This window comes from Pararge aegeria, chromosome 6 (genome assembly GCF_905163445.1).
Source record: "Pararge aegeria chromosome 6, ilParAegt1.1, whole genome shotgun sequence".
NCBI classification, from domain to species: Eukaryota; Metazoa; Arthropoda; class Insecta; order Lepidoptera; family Nymphalidae; genus Pararge; species Pararge aegeria.
The window spans coordinates 11,922,510-11,930,825 of record NC_053185.1 but is presented as its reverse complement, the minus strand read 5'-3'; the positions used below and the strand labels follow the sequence as shown (position 1 = coordinate 11,930,825).

At 32.0% G+C, this 8,316-nt stretch overlaps 1 protein-coding gene and 1 long non-coding RNA gene across 2 annotated transcripts in view; one reads left to right on the top strand and one right to left on the bottom strand.

Moving 5' to 3' along the window:
* Nucleotides 1-978: 978 nt before the first annotated feature.
* On the bottom strand, nt 979-1,626 carry LOC120624758. The gene is made up of 3 exons (XR_005658777.1): nt 1,446-1,626; nt 1,150-1,353; nt 979-1,070 (listed from the first exon to the last, which is right to left on the bottom strand). It is a non-coding gene; the product is annotated as an uncharacterized LOC120624758 (long non-coding RNA).
* A 2,165-nt stretch (nt 1,627-3,791) lies between these two features.
* LOC120624754 (trafficking kinesin-binding protein milt) overlaps nt 3,792-8,316 on the top strand; it is a 54,125-nt gene continuing 49,600 nt past the window's right edge. Inside the window, exon 1 of the mRNA XM_039891462.1 lies at nt 3,792-3,875. The gene's annotated coding sequence lies outside the window, so the exon portion shown is untranslated. The remainder of the gene's footprint in view (nt 3,876-8,316) is intronic.

Here is an 8,316-nt window from a genome sequence, read left to right as displayed (position 1 = left end):
CCAACAGTCAAAAAACAACAAAAAAAGATAACTTATCTGTTTTTTTCTTTTCACAGTCCTGTATGGAGTCTAAAAATGCAAAGATACCTCCCGGTGTCTTAGTCGTTATTGATGTTTCCACGAAATAAGAAATATGAGGTTTAACTTTATCTAGACGAAAGGGCGAAGGAATTTTGTGAGGATCGTTTAGTTTTTAATACTAAGTACCTACTATTATCTTTAAATCCTTTTGTAGAGTTTTATTGAGATAAAAGAAAAACATTTGAGATTTTTTTTAATAAGTGTCTGGTTTGCCAATTATTGAATAGGTTTTAAGTAAAATGAGGTAAATACGGATTTAAACCAAGGCTATTTAAACCAATTTTGCTCAGAGATTTGTTTACAAAATAATTGGCACCACTAGCTGCCCCGAGAGTAGGGCTCATATTTCACCATAAACTGCGATCTTCTTGCAAAGCTTTTACAAACCACTTTATAACCCTAAAATGGACTAAATGGCTAAAAATGGACTCAAAGGTACCCAAAGCTAGAGATCAGACCAAAGGAGGAGAAGATAATATACTTATACAATCTTAAAAATGTGTCATGCCATTTATATACATAATTCTATTGCAATCAAAAAAGTAACAATCGATGAATTCAATTGTTTACGTGTTAAGTAGCATTATACTGCGACCCGTAGTTGATGTGGGTAAAACCGCAGGCCATAGTATATACTCATATAGATTATCATATTATAAAAGGCAGAAAACAATGAAACCAAATTCAAAATATGTTTTATTGAAACATTTTTTTTACATAAATAAAAATAATTTAGTTTAGTCCACTGAATAAACAAAACTTTTTATTTTTTTCAGTGGTTTACTCATTTTAATAATTTTGTATGAATACAAGACTACAAAACAAAGTAAATTAGATAATCATAAAATCGATTTTATAAATAACTATTTTATTTATGTTTTAAATTTTTTATTTGTTTTCATTTTACCATTTTGAAATAAATGCTAATACTAATATAATAATAACCATACCATTAAATATGACAAGGATAAAAATTAGAACTAGCAGACCTGCAAAAAAAATTATAAATAGTTTTAAAATAAAATGGCATTCAAATCAATTTTAAAGCAATAATATCATTTAACATACCTTCAAACATTATAACAGTCACTAAAAAACTTAGAATTCCAAAATATATAACTATAGGTATTGATATAATTATTCCTAAGTTAACCATTACAAATAAAGTTGTAAAAGTAGTTAGTTCTGGTCTTCCTAGTAAGTTGCGTATGATATCATTGATTGCATTTTGGACTGACTTTGAAGCCGCAATGTAAATAGGGAAACACGGGTCTGCAAGTAAAAAAACTCTAAGTAGTATAATTTGCATGAAGTAACAATATTTATTGTGTTTGTCTATTTAATTATTTCATAAGTTTACGTACCTATAGAAATTTTAACTGCTATGAGAAATGCATTTTTAATAGTAATTTCCATTGAGCTGTATGGTTTGATTAAAAAAAATGTTTCAGAAAACGTCTATAGTGATAATAATGGATATGGGTTTGAGAGTAAGTAGGTACTGCGCAGTGTGCTTACAAATTACTAACATAATATTTTTAATCAACACAACAGCAACAAACAGGTATCATCTATTTTTTTGTTTAACTACCCGTCAATTATCTTAATAATATAAATAAATAAAAAGTACTAAACAACCCTGTGAAGATAAAGTAAATACTGCTAGATTTCATAATCAGTGTTGACACAGTATACACAGTACTTACGAGGAAGAAAGGTTGGATTCAGAGAATGCACTCTTCATTTACGGACAGCTTTATGAGAAAGAGTCGATATTTACAAAGACGATACAAACACTACGGCAGGCAAACAATTTTTTTTGTCTTGAGTCTGTGGTAAAAGTCAGAAAACATTGCATTCAACGACCATTAAATTTTTGGCTTACGACTTACGAGTTACGATTGTGGATTGTGCTATTAGAATTTGTTGAATGGAGCTATGATTTTTTGCTGCCCTTTGTATACTTTTTGCGCGTGTTAAACCAAACCAAAATATCTCATGTTACATTTAATTATATCGTGGTTGTGATACAATGGATTTTTTTAAGAAGGTCAGGGTTTCCAGCTGAAGCGGTGATGTAAAAATGATAGTAAGTCTTCAAGTTCACTATTTTGGTTGAAAATATAATTGATTTATAATAAAGAGCAACCTAATTCAGGTAGATGCATATAAGTTGTCCTTTCGGCTATTCTTCACTTTAGGCCGTAAAATATTAAAAGATTGTTTTTTTTTTTATTGTTTGCCCATATCCAATTTATAATAACTGAATATTGTTTCATGCATTATTGTGTAAAATCCATAATGATAAACGTTAAACAAACCTTTATTCTTTGCCTGATTTTTCAATTGTGTAATATTTCTTTCCCAGGAAATAAGTCTTCATTTCTGTGAACCAAGATCCTATTTATAAGATTGTAAGTATTATCTTGAAAAATATAATTATTTTAACACATTGAAAAAAATAGCAATCGTCTTTTCAAATTCTAGTTAAATCTTTAATATACATTAAATGAATCCAATAATCTTTAATGTATTGCCTGATTATTTTAATTTTATTTTTTTAAACCAGAACAATATAGCTCACGGCTTGGGGCCTAGGCCTGTAGAAGTATATGATGGTATTGAGCAAACTTGTTAGGTGTTTAGCAGTTATTTCTAACCCTAACCCTTAATCAGTTTCTATGTAGCATCATACCAGAATGTTAAATCACTAGCCTACCAGATCATCATACAAGGGCGAAGATCTTAATAGATCAAATGAGAAAAAAACAAATTATAAATTCCAAAATTTCCATCGGGATTGAACCTATCTCCAACTTAATAGAACACATTCCTCACTAGGTAAAAGTGTTTCACGCAAGTTGAATGTATACAAAATAAATGTGTCATCTGCATTACAACACTTCAGTATAAATATGGGTCATTTACAATACTTCTTACATCACTACTCAGGCATAAACATACATACAATATTACATATTATAATTAATATTATACAATCTGATCACACAGGTTAAGCAAGGGTGTTTCCACAAATATTGAATGTCATGAAATGGTTACATCATCTCTTAATAATTCAAGTGGCTCATTATTTGGGTGTTGCATGTACTATGAATACTGGTGTAGAGTTCCTATAGAATGTGCAAATAGAATTATCGAATGCTAAACAATCATGATAACCTCCCTGGCACAACTGTGAATTAAAGTAGGAGGTCCCAGGTTCGATTTCGGGCAGGTGCTATTTGGGAATTTAATATTTCTGAATTTTCTCTGGTCTGGTCAAGGCTTTGGCCGTGTCTAGTTACCACCCTACCGACAAAGACGTGCCGCTAAACAATTTAGTTTTCCTGTGCGAGGTTGCGTCAACTCAATTCAATTAGGGGTATGACTACCATGGTACCTTCTTAGACTACATCATCACCAGGTGAGATTATTAGTTAATTAAAAAATGTTCTTGCCAACAACTCATGTTTCTTTCTTCTTATTGAGTTAGGCAATGCAGTCATATTGACACATTGAATGTTACTAATTTTTAACAGTTACTATAACCTAGCTACTTACTATACTGATTGCAACCATGAACAGTTGCACATTCTTAGCAGGAAGGAGTGTAGTCTCCTTAGGGATTAATGTTTATTTCCAAAGATAGTTGCTCCCCTTATGTATTAGTGCACGCGGTAGTGATGAATCTCATGTTGTTTTAGGGCACCTCGTCAAGCTGGCGGCCCTCCAGGATGCGGCTCGCGCGCCCTCGCTAGCTCCGCGCGAAACACGCCACGTCGCTACAATAACAGGTTAGTATTGTCATGATCTCTAATGCTGGAAACATGGGTTTTTTGTAGGGATTGCTATTTTTATTTTGCTACTCCCCGTAACTTTTCAAAACATATAGCTCAAAGGATGTTTGGGTCTATAGGGTTAGAGTTATCTTGAAAATGCCTTTTAAGTATCAATTATTATGCAGTCTAGTGTAACTTAAATAAGTGTGGTATGCAATTTAGGGTGTTACTAAGGCGATTAGTAATTTCCAAATACCATTATCACCATTTGACGGCCGATTGGCGCAGTTTGCAGCGACCCTGCTTTCTGAGCTAAAGGCCGTGGCCCGTGGGTTCGATTCCCACAACTGGAAAATGTTTGTGTGATGAGCATGAATGTTTTTTAGTGTCTGGGTGTTTATATGTATTTTCTAAGTATTTATGTATATAATTCATAAAAATATTCATCAGGCATCTTAGCACCCTTAACATAAGCTACGCTTACTTTGGGGCTAGATGGCGATGTGTGTATTGTCGTATATTTATATTTATATTTATTTACCATTATTGTATTTGTGTATACTCAACTATAAATGTATGTCTATGCACACCTATATTTCTTTTTTGATTTATTTCTACATCTTGTTAGTATGGCAGGGCCACATACAATAACTAGATGGAACTACATTATTTATGAATAACTATAACAAAAACTAATGAAAGATTAGAGAATAGTAAACATTATACAAGACATAATATTTATATGGTGTTAAAGTAATATAGTGGTACTCGGCAAATAAATTTGATATGCATATGAAAATTGTGGTAATAATATCAGTATTAATCAATCACCAACCTGACAACCCACATAGGAGTGACTGTAGTCACTACATACTGATGATGATGTAAAAGAAGCAGGGCTCGGAACCGGTTTCAGTTTACAGGAAAATTTTGGTTAATAACCGGTTTATTTTAATGTTCTGCGTTTTACCGGTTAAATCATTGAACGAACCAATACCTACTATAAATTATCGCTGTAATCGCGTTACGAATTTGCTCAATTAGAGCAAATTCGTAACGCGATTACAGCGATTTCGTAACTTTTATTCAATAAATCTAATAAAATTAACCGGTTTCTCAGTTTAACCGATTAAAAAAACGAAACCGAAACCTTAACCGAAATGATTCGAATACCGGGTTTAATTTTCTTCCGGTTTGGTAGCCCTGAAAAGAAGCAAAATCAAAGACAGACTGGCAAATGATCTTGGATCACCCTTTACTATACTATAAACCGAGGATTTTACCATATTCTCTACTAGTGTTGCCCAAATGCAAGAACAAGACGAGACTTAGCCAGTCTTGGTCTTGGTCTTGCGCCAATACACCTGGTCTTGGTCTTGGTCTTGGTCTTGCGCTCCCAGTCTTGGTCTTGGTCTTGGTCTTGCAGCAAGAGTCTTGCAAGTCTTGCAATTACCTATTAGTCTATTACTATTTATTAAAGTTTACTTTAAATCTTAGAAAAACGTATTAGAATTGGAACATTGTGAGCTTGAATTAACATAGCCATAGTAAAGATCAAGCAGATTAATAAATAACTGAAGATTTGATAAGAAATTCGAAAAATCAACTGACCTATATGTCGTTTTCCATGGAAGTAACTGTTTCTTAATAAACATTTATGATTTATAAGCTTACATTTGCTAAAACAACTTGTAAAAACTTAAGAAATATAATGACTAAATGTACAATAATAGTACCTAAGTAATTAGTTTAAAACCATATAAGTAATCAATATTATAATTACTTACTAGAATGAATTATTATGACATCTACTACCTATCCTCACCATTTTATCCTAATCATAATACTACTTGCGTGATCAGTATAATGTATTCATTTTCATTCTAAGCACTCTGAAACTTATTTATTCTTTGAATGTAGGTAGGTAGGTACTCTTAAAATTCGAAATTATTTTGCATGAATAGTGTCAAATGTTATGATTTCGGCGCGGCGGCAACGATTGTTTTAGATTTCAAAAGAAGCCGCCGGCGCGTGTATCATAACCATGTACTTCCGAAAAGCGGCAAATTTCTTTGAGAAGTAAGTACAAAACCTTTGATGCCGCATTATCAAAGTGCCGATGGTTAAAACATAACTATGCATGCACTCAGTTTGATTTTAATAGATATTTTTTTATTCGCTATGTTTATGGTATTAGTCGTAATGCGCATAGGTCCAGTTTTTCATATTCTTTGATATAGTTTTTTGCGTCTCATAGAATTCCTAAGCGTACCTACCTACCTATACACCGAACTGTTACACCTAACTACTCCGTGAAATAGCGCTAAGTCCTAGCTGCAAGACGCAAGAGTCTTGCAGGCTATGTCTTGTTCTTGCTCAAGTCTTGCACGGTCAGTCTTGGTCTTGGTCTTGCTAAAAATACGCGGTCTTGTTCTTGGTCTTGGTCTTGCAAAAACGCAAGAACAAGACCAAGACTGCAAGACCAAGACTGAATTTGGGCAACACTATTCTCTACTTGATAGATAGTAGCCTCCGGCCGCGTAAGTGGGACTATGCATTGGCAATGCCATACTACACGAAGGAGTAATCACATAGTATTGTTGAAACGAGAACATAGACTGTTTAGTAGTCATAAAATTACCTTATGTTATCTAGTATGATGAACTCACTGCGCTTTTATGGAATGTCATTGAAAAGGTCTAATTATCTACATAACTATAGCTCTATGTTACTCTTGATTGCAATAAGTTATTATTAATTATTGCAATCAAGAGTAACATAGAGCTATAGTTATGTAGATAATTGACCTTTTATAGAGTATAGCAAAAAATTTGGAAAATCCAAAAGTGCACGCCTCATAATCTCATTTTTTTCGCAATAAAATTGAATTTTTTTTAACTGAAACTTTCAATGCTCATTACAATTTTTTTTTTCATATTAATTATTATTCATTTTTTGTAAACAAGACACGGGAATGTCATAATGATTGCACATTGAAAGTTACAATTAATATTAGCTAGAATAATTACATTGAAATATAACGACAGTGAATTGAACGCTCATATTAACTAAGAAATTATGTCGTGTGTTACTTTAGATAATTAAAAAAAAATTATTCCGATACGATCATTTTTTCGACCAATTTTGATGCCACATACACCCTTCCATACACGGACGTCCAGAAAAGATTATGTTTAATGTTATTATTTACTATGTTAAACAAAAAAATTGTTATTGAAATGTATTTTATGTGCCTGACAAATTATTTGACTTGATATTAGTGTACTCAAATTAACCTGTAAGTGCAATATAAATAACAAAAAATCAATTTCAGTTTCGAGAAAACTGCTTTTTTTGAAATGTCGAGAGTAGAGCACAACCTCAACGCTTCGCTTATGAGGCGTGCAATTTATTTTCATAAAATTATATGATTTATTATTTGATGTAACATTACTGTGGTTTTAAATTGGACTGTAGTTCTAAAGATCTTTGTGTGTGTGTTCCAGCATAAAATCTTCAAACCTAATACATATTGAGGAATTTTTGTTTGATTATGTGTAATACTTTTAATAATACACAGATTTAAAAAAAAATTAGGTAAGTAAAAATAGGTATCGTGACTTATTTTCTAAAACAATCGAAAAAATATCTATTTAAATATATATATGTATAAATATATAAAAATTCCGCAAAACAGGCTCGTCGAGTGTCATGGCCGCACTCGTGACGTCATACGCAAATTTGAGCTTTTGCAAGCACTTGTTCCATAGCAAAAGATTATTGATTTTGGTATTGATAGCTTTGCTAATAGTTGAAAATCACAAAATACTTGATATACGCAGAAATTTTTGGAGTACACAAATTATTTTTATATAGACGTGACGTCATAATTATGAATTTGGCGTGTCACCTTACATAGTAGATCGCGATTTTGCAGTTTTATGCATTTAAACTAATACCAATCTCACTTCGAATATAAATTAAATTAGGTTTTTCATAATCATGAAGTTTATATATATCATTGGATAAATAAATATTTTAGCGATTCTTTGTTACTGTCATGATGACGACTATTTAGCGATGTTATCTTTGCATACCTATAACAATCTTTTGTCTTCTAGCACTCTATCAATAGGTTACGTATCGGATGGGGATTTTGTAGTCCACTTTACGAGAAATTTCAATTTAAACTTTCCTATCGAAAGTAACAACGTAACAATATGTATGAGATATAGGGGTATAGATTAAGTTGTTCATTTATTTATAGCGGGTAAGTAGATTGTTCAAATCAAGTGAAAGTAGGCACAGGGTACATAGCAAGTGTTTTGCATACCGGTTATTTGATTTTATCTTTACTTTACGATCAATTCATTGAACTCTGCAAAATAAACAGTACATAATTTTGTGAAATTATTGTTCTGAGTTTTAAACATTTGGCCGTCTTATAATACAAGAT